The sequence below is a fragment of the Tamandua tetradactyla genome, chromosome 11 (assembly GCF_023851605.1).
Source record: "Tamandua tetradactyla isolate mTamTet1 chromosome 11, mTamTet1.pri, whole genome shotgun sequence".
Classification (NCBI taxonomy): domain Eukaryota; kingdom Metazoa; phylum Chordata; class Mammalia; order Pilosa; family Myrmecophagidae; genus Tamandua; species Tamandua tetradactyla.
In genome coordinates this window covers 4,421,424-4,441,446 of record NC_135337.1, presented here as the reverse complement: position 1 = coordinate 4,441,446, position 20,023 = coordinate 4,421,424, and the positions used below count along the sequence as shown (strand labels likewise).

The window sequence follows — 20,023 nt, the reverse complement described above, 5'->3', positions numbered from 1 at the left end:
AAGCAGCTCTGATTTCAAATACTTTGCATCACTTCCTTCAAAAAAAAAATCCTCACTACACTCCAATTTTGATAGTTCTTACATCTATCTCTTGAATTTATAAGTGGACCCCCAATTTTTTTACAGATGTGGTATATCCTGATTTTCAGTTTGGAAACTAGGGATGCCATAACTATGGGGCTAATGGGGAAAGGGACTTTGATTCCTGATCATGATTTCCTCTGCAAATTTTTACTCAGTTCCTGAGATTTAGACTAACTGCTATTTTTAGTTTAACTATCAAATGCTTATATAGCATTTGTATGTGCTAGGTGTTGTTGAAAGAGCTTCACAAATAGGAACTCATTGAGTCATCTTAAAACCCGTATTAGCCAGGTGTTATCGTCAACCCTATTTTGCAGATGAGGAAACCAAGGCACAGAGAAGTTGTGACTTCCCCAAAGTCACATAGTTAGTTAACTGGTAGAGCTGTATTCGAACCCAGACAATCTGGCTCCAAAAGTTGTGCTCTTAATCAGTGTCATTTCTTATTTGGTTTAATGTATGGCACATGGCTATTAAAGACACAATACAGGATTTCTCAAGATACAATTTATAGAACGTATGGGAAGAGGAGGATGTTGGGAGGGAGAAAGTCAAATGGCTCCAGGTGGGTCACCAAGATTGGTGGTCCAGAAGGACTGATGTCAGGACTGGGAAAGTCATTAAGGAAATTCACTGCCCCAGCATTTACCTGAGGAAACTGATAAAGATTGATTGAGCAAGATAGCGACAAACCTAAATCCCCAAATGTTGCATGGTTACTCAAATTCAAACCCAAGTTTGGTGATGGTGGTTTCTGAAAAACAACTTTAGATGTTATAAAAGACAATGAGACCTAGTTTCATAAGCAAACGAAATAGAAAGGAAGACCTAAGATTCTGTACTTTTCATGTCACGGCAAGTATAATGTGTGATTTGAAAAAGTGAAGAGGGGAAGTGGACAAAGAGAGATTTCTAATGCAGGGAAGAAGAAAAGTCAGACCCTTCTCTGTAAATGAAAACAAGGAACACAGTCAGAATGAAATAAAATCACAGGATCCACTGAGAAGCCTGTAAGAAATAAAGGATGACAGAGGCAAGTGCAGCAATGAAGTAAAGATCAGGCATCCCACTAAGGGAGGTGCAAAGGAGCCAGGTGGGACATACAAGGAGTGGTGGGAACTCTGCAGACCCTGTGAGTCTGTGCCCTGCCTACAGGGAAAGGCTCTTCAGCTTCCACTCCTGTGGACATGGAAAAGGAGAACCTAATGCTTCCAGGTCTTCTAATTTTTCAAGAAAAGCTGTATATTCAAATTTTGTGTGAAAACGCAATTCTTAAAAATTGGCAACTAATTCAGACCTCAGCCGAGGGTGCACCCCTGCTAGGCTGGCCCTGCGAGGACAAGGATGGGGTCCGTCTCGTTCTTTGCTGTGTCCCATTGCCTGGCATATGAAGGACACTCAAATATTTGTTGAGCGAATTAACTGAAGTGATTTAAATGCAATTAAAATGTAGTCAAAAGGCAGGGCTCCCTGAGAGAACAGCAAAATTCAACAGTCACCCCAAACCCTGAGCTTTGCAAGACTCCAAATGGCTAAGGAACCTGCTAAAGAGCCGTACCTCAGTCAGGAGGTGTGGAGGAGAAATTTAACTGGAGTTGAAAAATAAAATGCCCTGGGAGCCTGAGATGGTTAACTTTATGCATCACCTTGATTGTTCAGTTATTTGGTCAAAGACTGGCCTTGTTACTGAGCATGTATTTTGTAGATGGGATTAACATGTACAGTCAGCGGACCTTAAGTAAAGGAGCTTACCCTCCATAATGGGGGTGGGCCTCAGACAATCAGTTGGAGGTCTTAACAGCAAGAACTGAAAGTTCCAGATATTCGAAATAATTCTGCCTCAAGATTACATACACCCACAAATCCTTCCTGAGTTGCTAGCCTAAGGGATCTGAACGCAAAAATTCAGTATCACTCTTATCAGAATTTCGAGCCTCCAACCGGCCCTATGAATTTGGACTTGTCTGCCCCCATAATTACGTGAGCCAATTCCTCATAATTAACTAACAGATGTATAGATAAATAAGTAAAATCTCCTGCTGGTTCTGTTTCTCTGGAGATCCCCAACTGATAAAAAACCCTCAAACACAATCAAAACAGATTCCTCTCAGACCCACGGACTTCTTCCATCGCTAGAAAAAGATGAGAGAATGTGAAGGCTCCTCTTCTCTGGCTCCCCAGCCAACCCCAAGCCCCACAACTGTCCCTTTTGCAACGTTCCCCTTTGTCTACAGCTTTCGCCTTCAAGTTTAACCAGGTTTCACTTACTAAGTGTTGTGGCACACAGGGAACCACACCAGACAAACTGTACCCTTTCATGTCATCCTCTAATCGAAGTTAACACCTGCCTAAGATTTGAGGAAATGCAACTTCTACATTGATGCCATTTCTTAGAGATGATCTAACCACCCCCTTCTGGGGTTTGAAGGAAACTTTTTTCCGGTTTTATTTTTCTTCTTAGAAACAATTAGATTTTAAAATTCTTCTCTCTCTCTTAAACATTTTCAAGGCTCTAAATTGCTTGCAGATTTTGACAGTTAAGGTAAAGCACCATTCAATGAAGAAAAAAAAATCCCCTAAAAGTTTCAGTACCCGAATATATAAACCTTGATTATTTCCCCCGAATGTATGACACAATAACGGTGATTTGGTTAGAGCCCAGTTCAACTCCAGAGATAGCAGGGCCCTGGGGGCATTTTTGTACCCAAAAAAGAGCAGATGGGTTTCGCTATTGGGTAAGGGTTGGCGGTCAGGTGAAATGTGAGCAGAACCCTGAAGAAGGAAGGGAGTGAGCTGTGAGATTATCTGGGCAAAAACATCCCTAAGAGTGAGAACCACCAGGTTACAGGTGAGGAAACCAAGAGGTTGAGCAGCTGGCCGAGCTCACGAAGCTGGTCAGGGCAGAGCTGGGGGGCCAGGGCCATCCAGCGGCCAAACCCGCACTATGAGCCATGAGAGAAGCCTCTGCTGATTGGAGCCATCCCTGCCTTTCTTTGTCTGTTTCACCGTAAGCTCAGCCCCAGTCAGTGAGTTTCACAATTGCTAAAGACAGGAATCTGCTGGTCTCAGCTACATCTGCACTATTTTAGACTTAAACTGTACCCAACTAACTCCCAACAGGCCATCAGTCCTGCCAGACCCAGAAACTCACATCAGTCCTGCCAGACCCAGAAACTGCCCTCAGTTGTCAAGACGCTCCTTGCACTTCAAAGAGTTCACCCAGAAGGAAAAGGCTGGTTCCCTACATCGCTTCCTTTTGAGTATTCCTATCTGGTGTCACGCTAAAATATTTTCCTACAATTCCTTATTCTTGCCCTTAAAGTTCTTTCACTTACCCAAGACATTTTCCCCTAGATCCAGGCAATCCAATACGGGTGCCAGGGCCACGTCTGGCAAGGAAGCACATGCAATGTGGCCAGCCCAAAGAAGATGTGCTGTGAGTGTAAAAGTCACAGCAGGTATTGAAGCTCTGTTATGAAAAAAAGAAGGTAAAATAGCTCAACAATTCTTATTGAGATTACTGATTACATGTTAACATGAAACTATTTTGGCTATGTTAGGTTAAATAAAACATTAAAATTAATTTCACCTGTTCCTTTTAAAAAACATGGCTAATAGAAAGTTTAAAATTGCAGATGTGGCTTACATTATATTTCCATTGGGCAGTGCTACTCTAATCTGTCCTTTCAAGACACCGATATACTGCTCAAAAGCCACATTTTCCTTTCACTGCTTTTGCTATCTAAGAGCCACACTTGCCTTGAGGAATAAGGTGGCACAGACTTATTAGTTTCTTATGAATTTGAACTTCTTATTTCCTTAATGTCTATTAACTTCCTTTTTTTTTCCTTTCCAGTTTTTAACTATTACATGGGAAAAATATTCAGAATCTATAGACCAGTGAGTCTGATAGAAATTCGGACACTAATGTCAACAGACATTTTGGGGAGCATTTTCAAGAAGAAGTGAAATTACCAGGACCCAACATCAGTTTATTTCTTGAGAACAAGCCTATCAAAAAAAAAAAAAAAAAAAACCTTATCAAAATAAATTGATTCCCCCTGATGAATACTGAGTTGCTAGAACATCTCAAGGCCACAAGTGAAAATCCTCAGAGCAAAGGTCCCCTGCTGGGAGCAGGGAACACCCATAAGTTTCAGTGATTATGGGCATGCGGTTTCAGTCACTTCTACTGGTTTCTGTTTGACCTCCAGAGTCTTTGGGCTAATAATATCTCTTGAGCACAGACACCAAGTATCAGCTGAGACTGGGAAAGCCCTTTGGCACAAAGGAAGGCAATCAAAAGGAGGAAAGAGGCCAAAGAAGATTCTGTGCCTATTAAGTTAACTAAAAGGCATTTTCCTTCAAGGCAAGTGTCAGGCATTAAAGGTAGTCTCCAAAGAGGAAATGCTAAAATGTTTTCCAGCACTATTCTGGGGAAAGCCTCAAATGTCAATCTAAACTTGTCTGAGAAAAGAGAAAAATTTGTATCCTACTTTCAATTACAATCCTGACATGGTAGGTTTGATTTGTAACAGCAGAACTAAGGGGCTCAAGTAAAAGCTTCTCCTGACTCCTCCAGTAAAAGCTTTAAGAACTCTTGCACTTAGGAAGAAACAACGTGAGACGACATCAAAAGACAGAAAACGTGTAAATAAGGGTTGATTTATGCTTTTAAACACACAAAAACCAATGCCTACCCTCAAAACCAGTCCTTAAGGGAAACAAGTGAAAAAAGAGGACAGTAAAACAAATTCCTAAAACTAGTCTTAAAAACTTAAAAGGGGTTTCTAAGTCTCAAGATGCCTGTCCAGATTAAACCAAAAACATAGCAACATATGCAAAGAGTAAAACTTGATTGTGTCCTGTTTTCATAAAAATGATAATGATCTTGTAATATTTGAGGAAATTTGAATAAGAGTAGAAGTTAAATGATAATATGGGATTATTATTAATTTTCTTAGATCTTATAATGTTATTTGGATTGTGCAAATGTTTTAGGAGTAAAGTGTGTTGAGAGAGTATAAATATGGCAAAATGTTAATAATATTAAATAAATATATAAATAAACTGATAAAACCATTCTGAATTCTATGGCCCAAAGTCTTTGTTTCTTTTTTTTGTTTTCAATTTTTCTATTATAGACTGTGATGCTGAATGCAATCTTACATGATTGGTTATTGCACTGTCCTATATAATTTACATGCTTTAGCCAAATCATGTGCAATGTCATTTAGAATAGACCAATTATAGTCATACCAGTTTATACAAAAAGTTGGAGTTTCTGCTGCTGGGAATGGACCCAGTGGTTAAGGACACACCGAGGTCTTGAGTCAGACAGACCAGTGCTCAAACATGCTGTCATCTGTCAGCTGGGTGAACTTGGGCAAGTTCTTAACCTAACTAAGCCTCCTGGCCTCCTTAACGGGTCCTATCTAATAAAACTGGTGAGGCAATTAAATGGAAACAAACAAATAAAACCCACCAAAAACATTCCTCTTGGTGCCTGGCATACAAAGCATCCTGGTGCCTGAGCATATAAGCATTATAGACACTCGCCCCCACCCCCCACCCCTAATATAACAACAGGTCTAGTTCTGCCATTGAAATATTCAACACCATTTTTACTAAGATTTTTTTTTGTCTAATTAGAAATACAGGCTACCTGAATCTCGATTTCAGCCAAACATATGAACAAGTGCCACATAATATCTCTGGGTTAAAATGGAGCACTTTATCATCTGAAATGCAAGCTTAACCTGCATCATTAAAAAACATTAACACGTAACAATGAAAGGAAATAGTTTTTAAATATGTGACTCACTCAGTTCTTGCATACAAGGAAGCTAAATCCAGCTAGGGTGATGGCTGGTAAGATAAATCATCTGTAAAAGGTCAACGGCAGAGAAGGAAGGCTCTGCCAAAAATAGCTGAGGGATAAAACAGTTCCTATTTTTCAGCCTTTACTCTGTGCCCGGCACAACCTAACGCCCTGTCCACACGTTACTCCATGTAATGCAATCCAGCATCAAATTCGCTGGCTTATCCTTCAAAAGGCACCCCGATACCTCCCATTTCTCACCTCCTCCACTGCCAGCTAAGACAGTCCTTTCTGACTCTCAATGGTGCCCCTGCTTCTGCCTTTGCTCCCTGCTATGGACTATTCTCTACCCAGCCGCCAGTGGAATTCTTTTAAAAACTCAAGTCCATTGACTTCGGACATTACATATGATGCCCAACAGAGGGAGGTGGCTGAAGGATGCACTGACTGAGAGGAAGAAAAGGCCAACTGTGGCATATACCATATGATCAAATACTGTGCTGCTACAGAAAGGAGCAAAGTCGTGAGCTATGCAACACTGTGAATGAACCTGTGGGACATTATGGGATTGAAATAAACCAGAAACAAAAGAGCAAATACTGTATGGTCTCATTTAGAAAATACTTATAAGAAAATTGGGGCCCAGATTGTAAGCTCTCATAGCAGTCACAATTAATCTGGAATGGTAATTGTTATTTCTAGATTTTGAGAGGCTGTGCCATACATGTATAGCCTGGTATCTCCCTGGAACTTCGGGTACCTGTGTGACATCTAAGACTCGAAGTAGAAGATTTTTCTGAAGGTCAGCACTGCCACATACAACAACTGTTACAGAAACTGGAAGAGATCAGGCTTCAATTAGAGGTAAGAACGAAGCCGATCCAGTCGGGACTAAGGTAAATTAGAACACGGGGGTAAGGAAGACGTATTTTAGAACTTCACTTACTCTGTGAGACCAAAGGAAGAGAGTTTATTTTGTGTAGAACATAAATTTTCTGTAGCAGTTAATCTGACTCAACCTGTCTGGATAGATCATTAAAACAGCCCTAACACCTGGGGCCAAGAATGGGCATGAGGGCTTGTGATTCCATAAAGCTTAATGTAATGCCCAGATACATTCCAGAGTATGCTGAGTGGATAATTAAAAAGTATTGGCAGCTTTTCTCGTGGGGTCTCCGCAGCGTGGAAGTGGTGGCGGCTGCCAGGATGAGGTAGAACCACTATCGTGAGGCTGCAGTGGGGGAAACTACAAGCTGCCCATGCCAGGCCTGCTGTTTCCTATATTAAAGAAACGTGTCCATACTGTTTCCAGTTGCTGGTGCTGGATAACTGTTGAGTGTGTCTTAAACCCAAGTCCAAACTGACACCCAAAATACATAAACTTCTTCAAGAAGCAAAAAATATACACTCATTTTAAAGAAGTACAAATTGTGAAAAAGTACAAAGACTCCAAAAATGTATTGCTGATTGCTTATAAAACATGCCACAGAACAGTTAAACGTATTGAAGCTTTCTATCAGCACTGAAAAATAATCTACCACTTCTAGAAAGAACCTCAGCCCGAAGTCACCAGGGAGAAAGGTTCCTTGTTCTGCAAGCCTAAGTCATGATATGGTTGGTTCCAAAGGTAACAGCCTAGCACTGATTTGCAAAACACCTACAGCTGGACAGCCAACACCCATTTCCTCTTCAAAGAATGGGAGCAAAGCAAAGAAGCACTTCTCTCGACTAAAAATGTTACTCAGCAGGAATCCCTAACCAATCCAAAGGTGGACATCAGAAATTTCTTGCCTTCTCTATGAAGGATGAATTTTTTTTGGCTTTTAAAAGGGGAGCTGATTAAGATACAAGTTTACAGTTCTAAGGCCGGAAACATATCCAAACTGAGCATCCAAAGAAAGATACCTTGACTCAAGAAAGGCTAAAGTCTGGCACATGGCTGGCATCTACTGGTCCCTGTTTCCAGCTCTATTGCTTCCAGTTTCTGATGCCTGTGGTTTCCTCTCTTAGCATCTGTGGGCTTTCACTTAGTTTCTCCAGGGCAAAACTGTGGGTTCTGGCTTATTTAGCATCTCATGGGAAGGCGCAGGGCAAAAGGTCCCACTCACAACTGGGTGTGACACATCTCCATGGAAATAATCCCATCAGAGTTTATACCCAACAATACTGAATCAGGATTAAAAGAAACATGGCTGCCTCCATAAGATTGGACCACGTAAAAGGACACGTCTTTTCTGGGGGACGTGTTTGACTGGTGTAAGGAAGGCGGGGGTAGGGGAACTGAGATGTGCTTGGGGGGGTGCTTGGGGTGCAAAGCGTCTGGGCTGGGGGACGTTCATTCACCTTTTCCTGTTCCTTATAGGGAAGCATTTACCATTCCGCTGATTCCTCTCTGAAGGATGGATTTTGAAAATTAATATCTAATGTAATTTCTGAAAGTAAGGTTAGAAAAGGAATATTTTTCACTTATTCTTTGAATACATGAAAACTACGTCCAAGAGCAAACTTTTCTTGGCATCCTTCAGTGTTTATGGAGAAAATACTTCATTAGAATGAATAACTGAAATCTGTCCCACAAAGGGCGATTGTGAGGACCAAAAAAATATAAAAAGGTCCTTATAATTAGTATATATATATATACATACAGATATTGAGTATTATTATTTTCCCCTCCCTTAACCAGCAGTTTTTATTATTTACGTTTTCTTTACTAAGAAAATGGAGACCTTTATGAGAGGGTCTACTCACTAATGAAGATTTCTTCCAGGTGTTTATAGCTTTACTTCTAACTCAGAATAAGGATCAATTATGTGTGTCCCTGTTTTCCTTCAATCAGCTACATAACTGTATATTAGTAAGATCTGATCATTATTCCTATTTTGAGTGCAAAAGCAAATATCTGGGGCAGTCTTGAATTATGGATGATTCAGTAAGATACTGAAATTTTCATTTTTACCACTTTGTATTGCTTCTATAATAATTTTTCACCTTAGTGATATTTTAATTTGCTCTAGTAACAACTTATTTGTAGGTCTAAAAACTAGAACATAACATAGTAAGCAACAATTTAGCTATCTTAAATGTTTTCTGGGACAGAATACATATACATATATATATATATATATATTTTAATGATAAGCTAGGATTGTATTCAAGCTGTCTTTTAAAAAACACTTTAAATAAATAATGCAGATACTTGAAAAAAAAAGTATTGGCAAAGTTCCTTAAGGGGCGGGAATAAAAATATGGGACTATTAAACTTTACCACTGGGGAAACACCTGATACTGTCTCAAACATTAGGGATCCCCAAATCAATAGGCTAAGCCTTTCATCTTGAGCTTGCTCTTGTAAAGCTTATTTATGTAGCAGAGAAGCTTAGCCCACCTACAGTTATGCCTAAGAGAGTTTCTTCCAGGGGACCTCTGGTGTTGCTCAGATGTGGTCTCTCTCTCTCCCTAAGCCCAACTCTGCAAGCGAAACCACTGCCCTCCCCACTACACAGGACATGACATCCAGGGGTGAAAGTCTCCCTGGCAACGTGGGAGATGACTCCCAGGGATGAGCCTGACGCTGGCACTGTGGGATCAACAATGCCCTCCTGAAACACAGGGGAAAGAATCGTAACAAATAAGCTATCAGTGGCTAGGAGAGTTCAAATAGAGTCGAGAGGCTACTCTGAAGGTCCCTCTTACACAAGTTTCAGTTAGACATTGCTGCTTATCATGGTTTGCTAAGCCTCAACCAAAACCATTACAGCCAACTCTAACGAACACCTAGGGCGTCATCGGAGAGTCTACAAAGGTTCCATGCCTATGTTACTTTCGAGAAACCTACAACCTCCAAATGAGTTCCTAGGCCAGATAAGTCCTGAAACTCAGAGAGGCCAATCTCTTCAGAACATCAACCTGTTCCATCCCCCATCCCATACTATCGACAGCTCTTTCTAACATGTAAAAGTCAGAATGGCCATAGCCCAAATACCCCTAAAGATTGGGAGATAGATCAAGGAAGAAGGTGGAGTTGTAACACAAAAGATAATGAGCATGACTGCTGAATCATTATATTGATATTTCTTTTCCTCTTCAGCGTCTTGGAGCAGCTAGAAGTAAAAACCTTAAGTTCTGGAACTGTAACCCATAGCAAACTCTAAAATCTGTTCTATAACTAATTTAGGTGATGTGCCTTGAAATTTATTGCTTTTTTGAATATATGTTATTTCGTACAATTAAAAAAAAAAAACCTCAAGTCACCATAATTTTAGTCTATGTTCTAAACCCTCCAGTAGCTTCCCATTTCACTTGAAGTGAAAATGTCCACGTCTTTACTCCATCTACAAGAGTTGGCCTTGACTCCTTTCACAACCTCATTTCCTACTACTCTCTGCCACAATGGTCTCCCCTTCAAGTTCCTTAAGTGTCTGAAGACTACCTCAGGGTTTTACCACTACCGTATTCTGTGCCTGGAATATGCACAGTCTGCTTCCTCATTTCCTTTCATTTCCGATGGTCACCTGTCACCCTATTCAAGAAACCCTCCCTGATCACACTATATAAGATACAAAGCACCAAAGAGCCGCTGAATAAACTATCATAGACTCACCCCTTGTGGGCTATACTGCTGCTGCTGCAAAAAAAAAAAAAGAGTGAAGAAATCTCTAAGAACCAATACCAGAATGACTTTCGGGATATATAGTTAAATGACAAAGAGAAGGTATAAACGAGTACAGACAGTATGCTACCTGTTGTTTATGAAGGGGGATTAAGGAAACATACGCATCTGTTTATCTATGCAAAAAGATGAGAAAGATGAAACAGAATCAAATGAGATGTAACAGACCTGAGGGGGAATAGGGAGGGTACGATAAGACTCCTCTGAGCAGTTACACATGAATACTAAAATTTTAAATATTTAAATATATTAATTTTATATATTTAAAAAGTAAATTAAATCAAGGGAGAAAACTCAAAAATGAATAAAAAGAAAAAAATGCAAATTTACGTTAGCATTTTCAGTATATGAAATAGGTTCAGTATGTAAAACAGATAACCACAGAAAGGAAAAAGAATTAATCTAAGTAACTTTTGAATTCGGTATACATCTTCAAAGAAGAATAAAAACAACTGCTAAGAAATCTGGAGTTGTATGTGGAGTTTGTGGTTGGCAGTTGTATCAGATAGCAATTGTGAAACTACTCTGTGTTTAATATAACATTAGAAACATATATTGATGCTACCAAGAAGAGAGTTTTCATTGAAAAAAGGGAAACAGGAAAATGGAGTGGAGGACAAGGAAGGACACTGAATTGTTGGATTAGACATAAAGTTATGAGAATAAACTCGAGACTCTGTAAAAGCCGTATTTCCTAGCTCTGAAAGCTGGCAGGAAATATCCCCAGTAGGGTGAGCACATTGAGCACCCAGATTTTGTTTTCTAACTACCACCCCTCACTAGGGAACTAGGGAATCTTATTATGACAAAGCTGAGGCAGGAAAAGTACAAAATAAATCCAGAACATCTTTTTGCGCCAGAAAGTAAGGAAGTGCTAAAATACTGATGAGAACATGTTAAAAACAAACAAAAAATAGCAATGCCAGCTTGAGATGGTTCTCACCTCCCAAATTTGGGATAATTGATCATCAAAATACATAACATTAGCAATGGCTTATAGACATTTTAAAAACATATCCATAAGTCCATATTAATTTTAAAAATAAGATAAAAAGCTTCTGTTACTGAAGAATGCCAATTTATAAATGTATACAAAAACAGAAATAGAAAAATTGTTATTTAGAAATATTTCAATAATAATTGACACTGGGAAAAATCACCAATGGATACTAACCATTGAATGAAAGACTATTGGGGGACAGGATGCCCACACACTCTTAAAGCATCATTTCATAAATCACTTATTAATTACAAAGGGGAAAAGGTACCTCTACAATGCAGACATCTGGTAGACCTCACTATAGCCAAATAATCAAACATAATATCTCCAATTATGGAACAAACTGATTGCATCTGTCTCCTGATGTGATGCACTGGAAAGGACATAACACATCACCTATGAAATATTTCTGCCAAAAAAGCTTTCAACCACAATTTAATCATGAGGAAACAGCCAGACCATCCAAATCGAGGGACATTCTATAAAACAACTGAGCTAGACTCAAAAAAATGGCCATATCAGACTTCCGGGAAGATGACCAGAGTAGCTCAAGATTAGCCCTGCTCCACGGAAAAGACAGAGAAGGGACAGGATGGCAACTGAGGTGGCAATTCAGGAGTGCAGCTGACCTGGGAGAGCCTTCTGCACCATATGCTGTAGCCCTGGCTGCAGAAGCCAAGGAGCTGAGAGGCTGGAACCTGGTGCGGAGGCGTGGAGCCAGCAGGAGTGCACGGACAGGAGCCTGGGACTGGGAAGTAAGCCAGGCCACATTCCTTGGGCATACTAGCCTTACCAGCACAGCCCCATGACAGGCGACTCACCCCATACCCCATGCACCCAAACCCCGTCACCAGCTCCCATTCCCCACGCTCCAGGCACCCCACCCCACCAGGCCCCAGTACATGTACCTGCCCCACCCCCCACCCCAAGTACAGCCCAACCCACCTCTCCTGCACCCCTCCCGAGATTGTCTCCGCCTCCCTGTTCCCTACAGGCTGTTGCCAATGCATAAAGCCTGCAGGTACTGATCTCCATACCTAGGCTAACCCTGCCAGTCTGCCCATAGTATCTCACAGACTCACGTCACTCCTCCTGAGCTCTGCACATCCATTTATGGCACTCCCAGGCACAGGCAAGTGCACAGGCCTCCAATCAGGTCATTCAGCTCTGGGAACTGCACTTTACAGCAGTCGTAGAACCACGCATGCACACGGCCCTCAGCCTCACTTCCCAGCTCTGAAAAAATGCCGACCTGTGCAGGTGGGTCACATCTGCCCCCAATCCACAAAGGCATAACGCCTACCTGCTGCCACAGCTCTACGCATGTGCACAAAGGGCCCCATGCCTTACACCGGCGCATATCAGGGTTGTGTGCCCCAGACTGGTGCACCCACACAGCTACGTCCTCACTGGCTCCTGGGTGCCCACGTTCACAAGCATCAGCATAACATCCACAACCTGCGCCTATACCTGCCTGAAACAAATCACTGCACTCACCCCATGCCCTGCTCCCTGCTGTACAACAATCCAACAAACAAAAGGCTTTAGACTACTGAAAGAAATTAACTCCCAAAGTAAATCAATCAAGATATTTACATGCCACAAAGACAGCAGAAAATCACTAAACATATCACAATGCAGACAGATATAGCCCTGCCTAATGAACAAATTAAAACATCAGAGGAGACACAGACATTGGAGAAACTAATCAAAGATATTCATACAACTCTACTTAATATAATAAGTGGGAGAGCAAATGACATAAAGAAGATCAAGAAGACAGTAGAAGAGCATAAAGAGAAATCTGAAAGAATAAATAGAAAAATAATGGATATCAGAGAAATTAAAGACTCTGTTGACCAAATAGAAAACATACTAGAGGCACACAACACCAGATTTGAAAAGACAGAAGAAAGAATAAGTGATATAGAGGACAGGATAATTGACTTCGAAAACTCAAAACAGCAAATGGCAAAAAAGATGGAAAAAATCAAATGGGAACTCAGGGAAATGACAGACAAAACAAAGCACACAAATATAAGAATCACTGGTGTCCCAGAAGGAGAAGAGAGGAGTATAAGGGCTAGGAAGAGTAGTTGAGGATATAATGGGTGAAAACTTCCCAACCCTCTAAAGGACATAAATACGTAAGTCAAAGAAGCCCAATGAACTCCAAACAGAATAAATCCAAATAGGCCTTTCCCAAGGTACATATCAATCAGTCTGTCAAATGTTGAAGAGAAGCAGAAAATCCTGAAAGCAGCAAGTGAAAAACAATCTACTATATACAAAGGAAACCACATAGGACTGAGTTCAGACTACTCAACTAGCACCCTAGAGGCATGAAGGCACTGGTATAATATATTCAAGATCCTGAAAGAGAAAGACTTCCAGCCAAGAATTGTATACCCAGCCAAAATGTCCTTCAAAAAAGGTCACTATATCACTATATATACTAGTTAAAGGGTCAATTCACCAAGAAGATATAACAACCATAAATGTTTATGTTCCAAATCAAGGAGCTCCAAAGTACACAAGACAGATATTGGCAAAAATGAAGGGAATGATAGATGTTTCAACAATATTAGTAGGAGACTTCAATACACCACTCTCCTCTATACATAAAACAACCAGACAGAAGATCAACAAAGAAAAACAGAACTTAAATAACTTGATAAATGAATTAGACCTAACAGACATATATAGGTCATTGCACCCCAAAGCACAAGGATGTACATTCTTCTCTAGTGCTCATGGAACATTCTCCAGCATAGATCAGATGTTGGGGCACAAAACAGATCTTTACAAATTTAAAAACACTGAAATCATTCAAAGTACTTTCTCTGATCACATGGGATGTAGATGGATCTCAATAACCACCAAAGAATGAGAACATTCACAAATAAACGGGGATTAAATAACACACCCTTAAACAACGAGTGAGGTCAAAGAAGAAATTGCTAGAGAAATCAGCAGCTAACTGGAGATGAATGAAAATGAGAATACAACTTATCAGAACTTATGGGATGTGGCAAAGGCTGTGCTGAGAGGGAAATTTATTGTCCTAAATGCTTATATTAAAAAACAAGAAAGAGCAAAAATCGAGGACTTAACAGCACAACTGGAGGAACTTGAGAAAGAACAGCAAACTAACCCCAAAGCAAATAGAAGAAGAGAAATAACATAAATAAAAGCAGAGATAAATGAATGGGACAACAAAAGAACAATAGAAAGAATCAACAAAACCAAAAGTTGCTTCTTTGAGAAAAACAATAAAATTGATGGGCCACTAGCAAGACTGACAAAGAAAAAAAGAGAGAGGATGCAAATAAACAAAATCAGAAATGAATGTGTTACCACAGATCCTGAAGACATAAAAGAAATCATAAGAGAATACTATGAACAACTATATGCCAACAAACTAGACAACTCAGATGAAATGGACAAATTCCCGAAAACACACCAACAAGCTACACTGACTCAGGAAGAAACAGAATATTTCAACAAACCAATCACAAGTAAAGATATTCAATCATGAAAAATCTTTCTACAAAGAAAAACACAGGGTCAAATGATTTCACAGGGGAATTTTATCAAACATTCCATAAAGAACTAACACCAATTCTGCTCAAACTTTTCCAAAAAATTGAGGAAAAAGGAATTCTACCTAACTTATTTTATGAAGCTAATATTTTAATACCAAAACCAGGTAAAGATGCTATAAGAAAGGAAACTACAAGCCAATCTCCCTAATGAACAAAGATGCAAAAATTCTCAATGAAATATTAGCAAATTGAATACAACAAAACATTAAAAGAATTATACACCATGAGCAAGCGGGGTTTATACCAGGAATGCAAGGATGGTCCAACACAAGAAAATCAATTAATGTTATACAGCACATTAACAAATCAAAAGGGAAAAATCACATGATCATCTCGATTGATGCTGAAAAAGCATTTGACAAAATTAAACATCTTTTTCTGATAAAAACATTCCAAAAAATAGGAATCAAAGGTAACTACCTCAGTATGATAAAGGGAATATATGAAAAACTATAGCCAACATCGTACTCACTGGAGAGAGACTGAAAGCTTTCCCCCTAAGATCAGTAACAAGACAAGGGATGCCCACTGTCATCACTGTTATTCAACATTGTGCCAGAAGTTCTAGCTAGAGCAATTAGGCAGAACAAAGAAATACAAGTCATCCAAATTGGAAAGAAAGAAGTAAAACTCTCATTATTTGCAGATGATATGATACCATACTTGGAAGATCCTGAGAAATCTACAGTAAAGTTATTTGAGCTAATAAACAAATTCAGCAAGGTGGTGGGATACAAAATTAATGTACAAAAATCAGCACATTTCTATATACAAGCAATAGCCTAGCTGATGAGTCAGTTAAGTGAAAAATTCCGTTCAAAATAGCAACTAAAAGAATCAAGTACTTAGGAATGAACTTAACTAGGGACATAAAGGACTTGTGTACAGAAAACTACATAACATTGATAAAAGATATCAAAGGAGGTCTAAATAGGTGGAAAGACATTCCCTGCTCATGGGTGGGAAGGCTAAATACAGTTAAGATATCAATCCTCCTGAAATTGATATATAGATTCAACACAGCACCAAACAAAATTCCTACAACTTACTTTGAAGATTTGGAAAAGCTAGCTACCAAATTCATCTGGAAGGGAAAGATACTCCGAATGGCTAAAACCATCCTAAAAAAGAAGAATGAAGTGGGAGGATGAACACTCCCTGACATTAAAACCTATTATAAAGGCACAATGGTCAAAACAGCATGGTACTGGCACAAAGATAGAAGCACTAACCAATGCAACTGAATCAAGAGTGCAGAAATAGATCACCAAATCTATGGTCAACTGATTTTTGGCAAGGCCCCCAAATCCTCTGAAGTGGGACAAAATAGTCTTTTCAATAATTGGACATGGAAGAACTGGAAATCAATAGCCAAAAGAATAAAAGAGGACCCCTATCTTACACCCTACACAAAAATTAACTCAAAGTGGATCAAACACCTAAATATAAGAACTCAGACCATAAAGCTTCTCTTAAGAAAATAAGGGAAACATCTTCAAGACCTAGTAATAACAGGTAGTTTCATAAACTTTCCTAAAGCACAAGTAACAAAAGAAAAAATAGATAAATGGGAACTCCTCAACATCAAATGCTTCTGCACTTCAAAAGACTTGGTTAGAAAGGTGAAGAGGCAGCCAATTCAATGGGAGAAAATGTTTGGAAATCACAAATGGCCAAAGATTTGATTTCCTGTATATACAAAGAAATCATACAACTCAAGAGCAAGAGAACAAGCAACCCAATTATAAAGTGGGCGAAAGACATGAACAGGCATTTTTCTGAAGAGCAAATACAGATGACTCAAAAGCACATGAAGAGATGCTCATTTTCATTGGCTATAAGAGAAACGTAGATCAAGACTACAATGAGATATCACCCAACATCTATAAGAATGGCTACTATTAAAAAATGTTCATTTGGTACAAAATTTATATTTTGAACAGTGCATTTCCTAATATAACTTATGTGGACAGCTTAATTGAACACTATAATACTTGGAACCTTGAGAAGGGCATGAGATTTTGTAGGTTTGCCCAGAGTGATGCTCCGATAAATCCCAGAGTGATTTAAACAGTGAACAAAAAAGCATTTGCAAAGTCCCTTTGGGGGAATGGTGAGAAAGGGGGAACATTCAACTTCCCCATTTGGAGAATTCTTGATATTCTCACAAGCAGTGGGGACAACCAAAGCAATAGGTTGAGCCCCCCAATCTTGGGGTTTGTTCATAAGAAACTTAACTCATAATAGGCTAAGCCTACTTAAAATTAGGCCTAAGGATCACCCCCAAGAGAACCTCTTCTGTTGCTCAGATGTGGCCTCTCTCTCTCTCAGCCAACATGACAAGCAAATTCCATGCCCTCACCCTTTCTACGTGGGATATGACTCCCAGGGGTGTGGACCTTCCTGGCAACATGGGACAGAAATCCTAGAATGAGCTGGGACTCAGCATCAAGGGATTGAGAAAACCTTCTCGACCAAAAGGGGGAAGAGCAAAATGAGACAAAATGAAGTGTCAATGGCTGAGAGATTCCAAACAGAGTTGAGAGGTTATCCTGGTGGTTATTCTTATGCATTAAATAGATATTACCTGTTTAGTTAAGGCGTAATGGAGAGGCTGGAGGGAACTACCTGAAAATGTAGAGCTGTGTTCCAGTAGCCATGTTTCTTGAAGATGATTGTATAATGATATAGCTTTCACAATGTGACTGTGTGATTGTGAAAACCTTGTGTCTGATGCTCCTTCTATCTACCTTATCATCAGATGAGTAAAACATATAGATTAAAAATAAATAAATAATGGGGGAACAAATGTTAAAATAAATTTAGTTTGAAATGCTGGTGATCGGTGAGGGGGAGGGGTGGGATGTGAGGTATGTATGAATGTTTTTCTGTTTTCTTTTTATTTCTTTTTCTGAATTGATGCAAATGTTCTGAGAAATTATAATGATGAATATACAACTATGTGATGATTTTGTGAGTTACTGATTATATAACAAGAATAGAATGATCATATGGTAAGAATGCTTGTGTTTATATGTGGTTATGCTTCATAAAAATTATTATGGTGAAGAATAAAAAAAAGAATGGCTGCTATAAAATAAATAAGAAACTACAAATGTTGGAGAGGATGTGAAGAAACTGAGATACTTATGCACTGCTGGTAGGAATGGCTGCTATTAAACAAACAAGAAACTAAATGTTGGAGAGGATGTGGAGAAACTGGGACACTTATGCACTGCTGGCGGGAATGTATAATGGTGCAGCCACTATGGAAGACTCTGGAGGTTCCACAGGAAACTAAATGTCAAGTTTGCACTATGACCCAGCAATAGCACTACTTGGTATATACCCAGAAGAGCTGAAAGCAACGACACAGACATTTGCACACCGATGTTCACAACAGCATTATTCACAATCGCCAACAGATGTAAACAAACCAGCTGCCCATCAACAAACAAGTAGATCAACAAAATGTGGCATATACATACAATTATGCAGCAGTAAGACAAAATGATGTACTGAAGCACAAGACAAGAGGGATGAGCCTTGAGGACATAATGCTGAGCAAAGTAGCCAGACACAAAAGGATAGATACTGTATGATTCCACTTTTATGACCAGCATACAGGTACAATCAGAGGCTTATAATACAGAATATAGGGGACCTAGAGATACAGAGAAGCTAGAGATGGGTGAACCATTAGCTAGTGAGGTTGAACTGCAATGTAAAGGAATAGACAGGAGTTTAAAGGTGGTTCTCTAGTGGGTCTATAAGTAATATTACCACATTGAAGATGAACAAGTTTAAAGGGGTTGTATATACCTTTGTGTCCCACTGACACCAGAAATATGAATTAATTCCTGTAAGATTATTTCAAAGATATGATTCTTGTACAAAGAGTGTTTAAGTCCAGGGCATAGGGGGAAAACTGCTATTGCATGCTATGAGCTATGTTCAAAAGGAAACCATCGAGGAGATCCAAGATGGCATCTTAGTAAGGTACATGCGTCTTAGTTCCTCCGACTCCAAATCAACTAATAGGTGAACAGAAACAGTACAAAACAACTCCCGGGGCTACAGCAGGGAATGGACACACAGCGTAACCAAGTCTGGGCTGGCTAGTCTGACTGCGAAACTCAGCTGCGGTGAGTGAGATCCCCGAGCGGCGGGCGATTTCCCGAGCAGCCGCAGCTGCAGCAGTCCGAGCTAATCCCTCCCTCCTTCCGGGGCTGGCTGAGAGACTCGGAGAGACAAGCTTCCCAGCCAAGGCGGCCGGCGCCACACTTTTGCGGGCGGCTTCGAGTCCGCGACTACAAGTCTCGGATCAGAGGGCTATCCAAAGTCTGGGCTGGCAAGTCTGTTTGCGAGACTTGGCTGCGGCGAGACCCCCGAGCGGCCGCAGCTGCGGCGGTCCGAGCTAATCCCTCCCTCCTTCCGGGGCTGGCTGAGAGACTCGGAGAGACAAGCTTCCCAGCCAAGGCGGCCGGCGCCACAATTTTGCGGGCGGCTTCGAGTCCGCGACTACAAGTCTCGGATCGGAGGGCTATCCAAAGTCTGGGCTGGCAAGTCTGATTGCGAGACGTGGCTGCGGCGACACCCCCGAGCGGCCGCAGCTGCGGCGGTCCGAGCTAATCCCTCCCTCCTTCCCGGGCCGGCTGAGAGTATCGGAGAAGTAAGTTCCCCAAGCCGAGGCAAGCGGCGCCCTTCTTTTGCGGGCGGCTTTGAGTCTCGGCTTTAAGTCCGCGGCTACGAGTCCCGGATCAGAGGGCTATCCAAAGTCTGGGCTGGCTAGACTGACTGCGAGACTCGGCTGCAGTGAGACCCCCGAGCGGCGTGCGATCTCC

At 40.5% G+C, this 20,023-nt stretch overlaps 1 protein-coding gene and 1 pseudogene across 4 annotated transcripts in view; one reads left to right on the top strand and one right to left on the bottom strand.

The window, feature by feature from the left end:
• The window catches only part of CD58 (CD58 molecule), an 83,311-nt gene that overhangs the window by 51,322 nt on the left and 11,966 nt on the right, over positions 1-20,023 (bottom strand). The window lies entirely within an intron of this gene.
• Positions 5,949-7,707, top strand: LOC143650905 (UPF0711 protein C18orf21 homolog pseudogene; annotated as a pseudogene).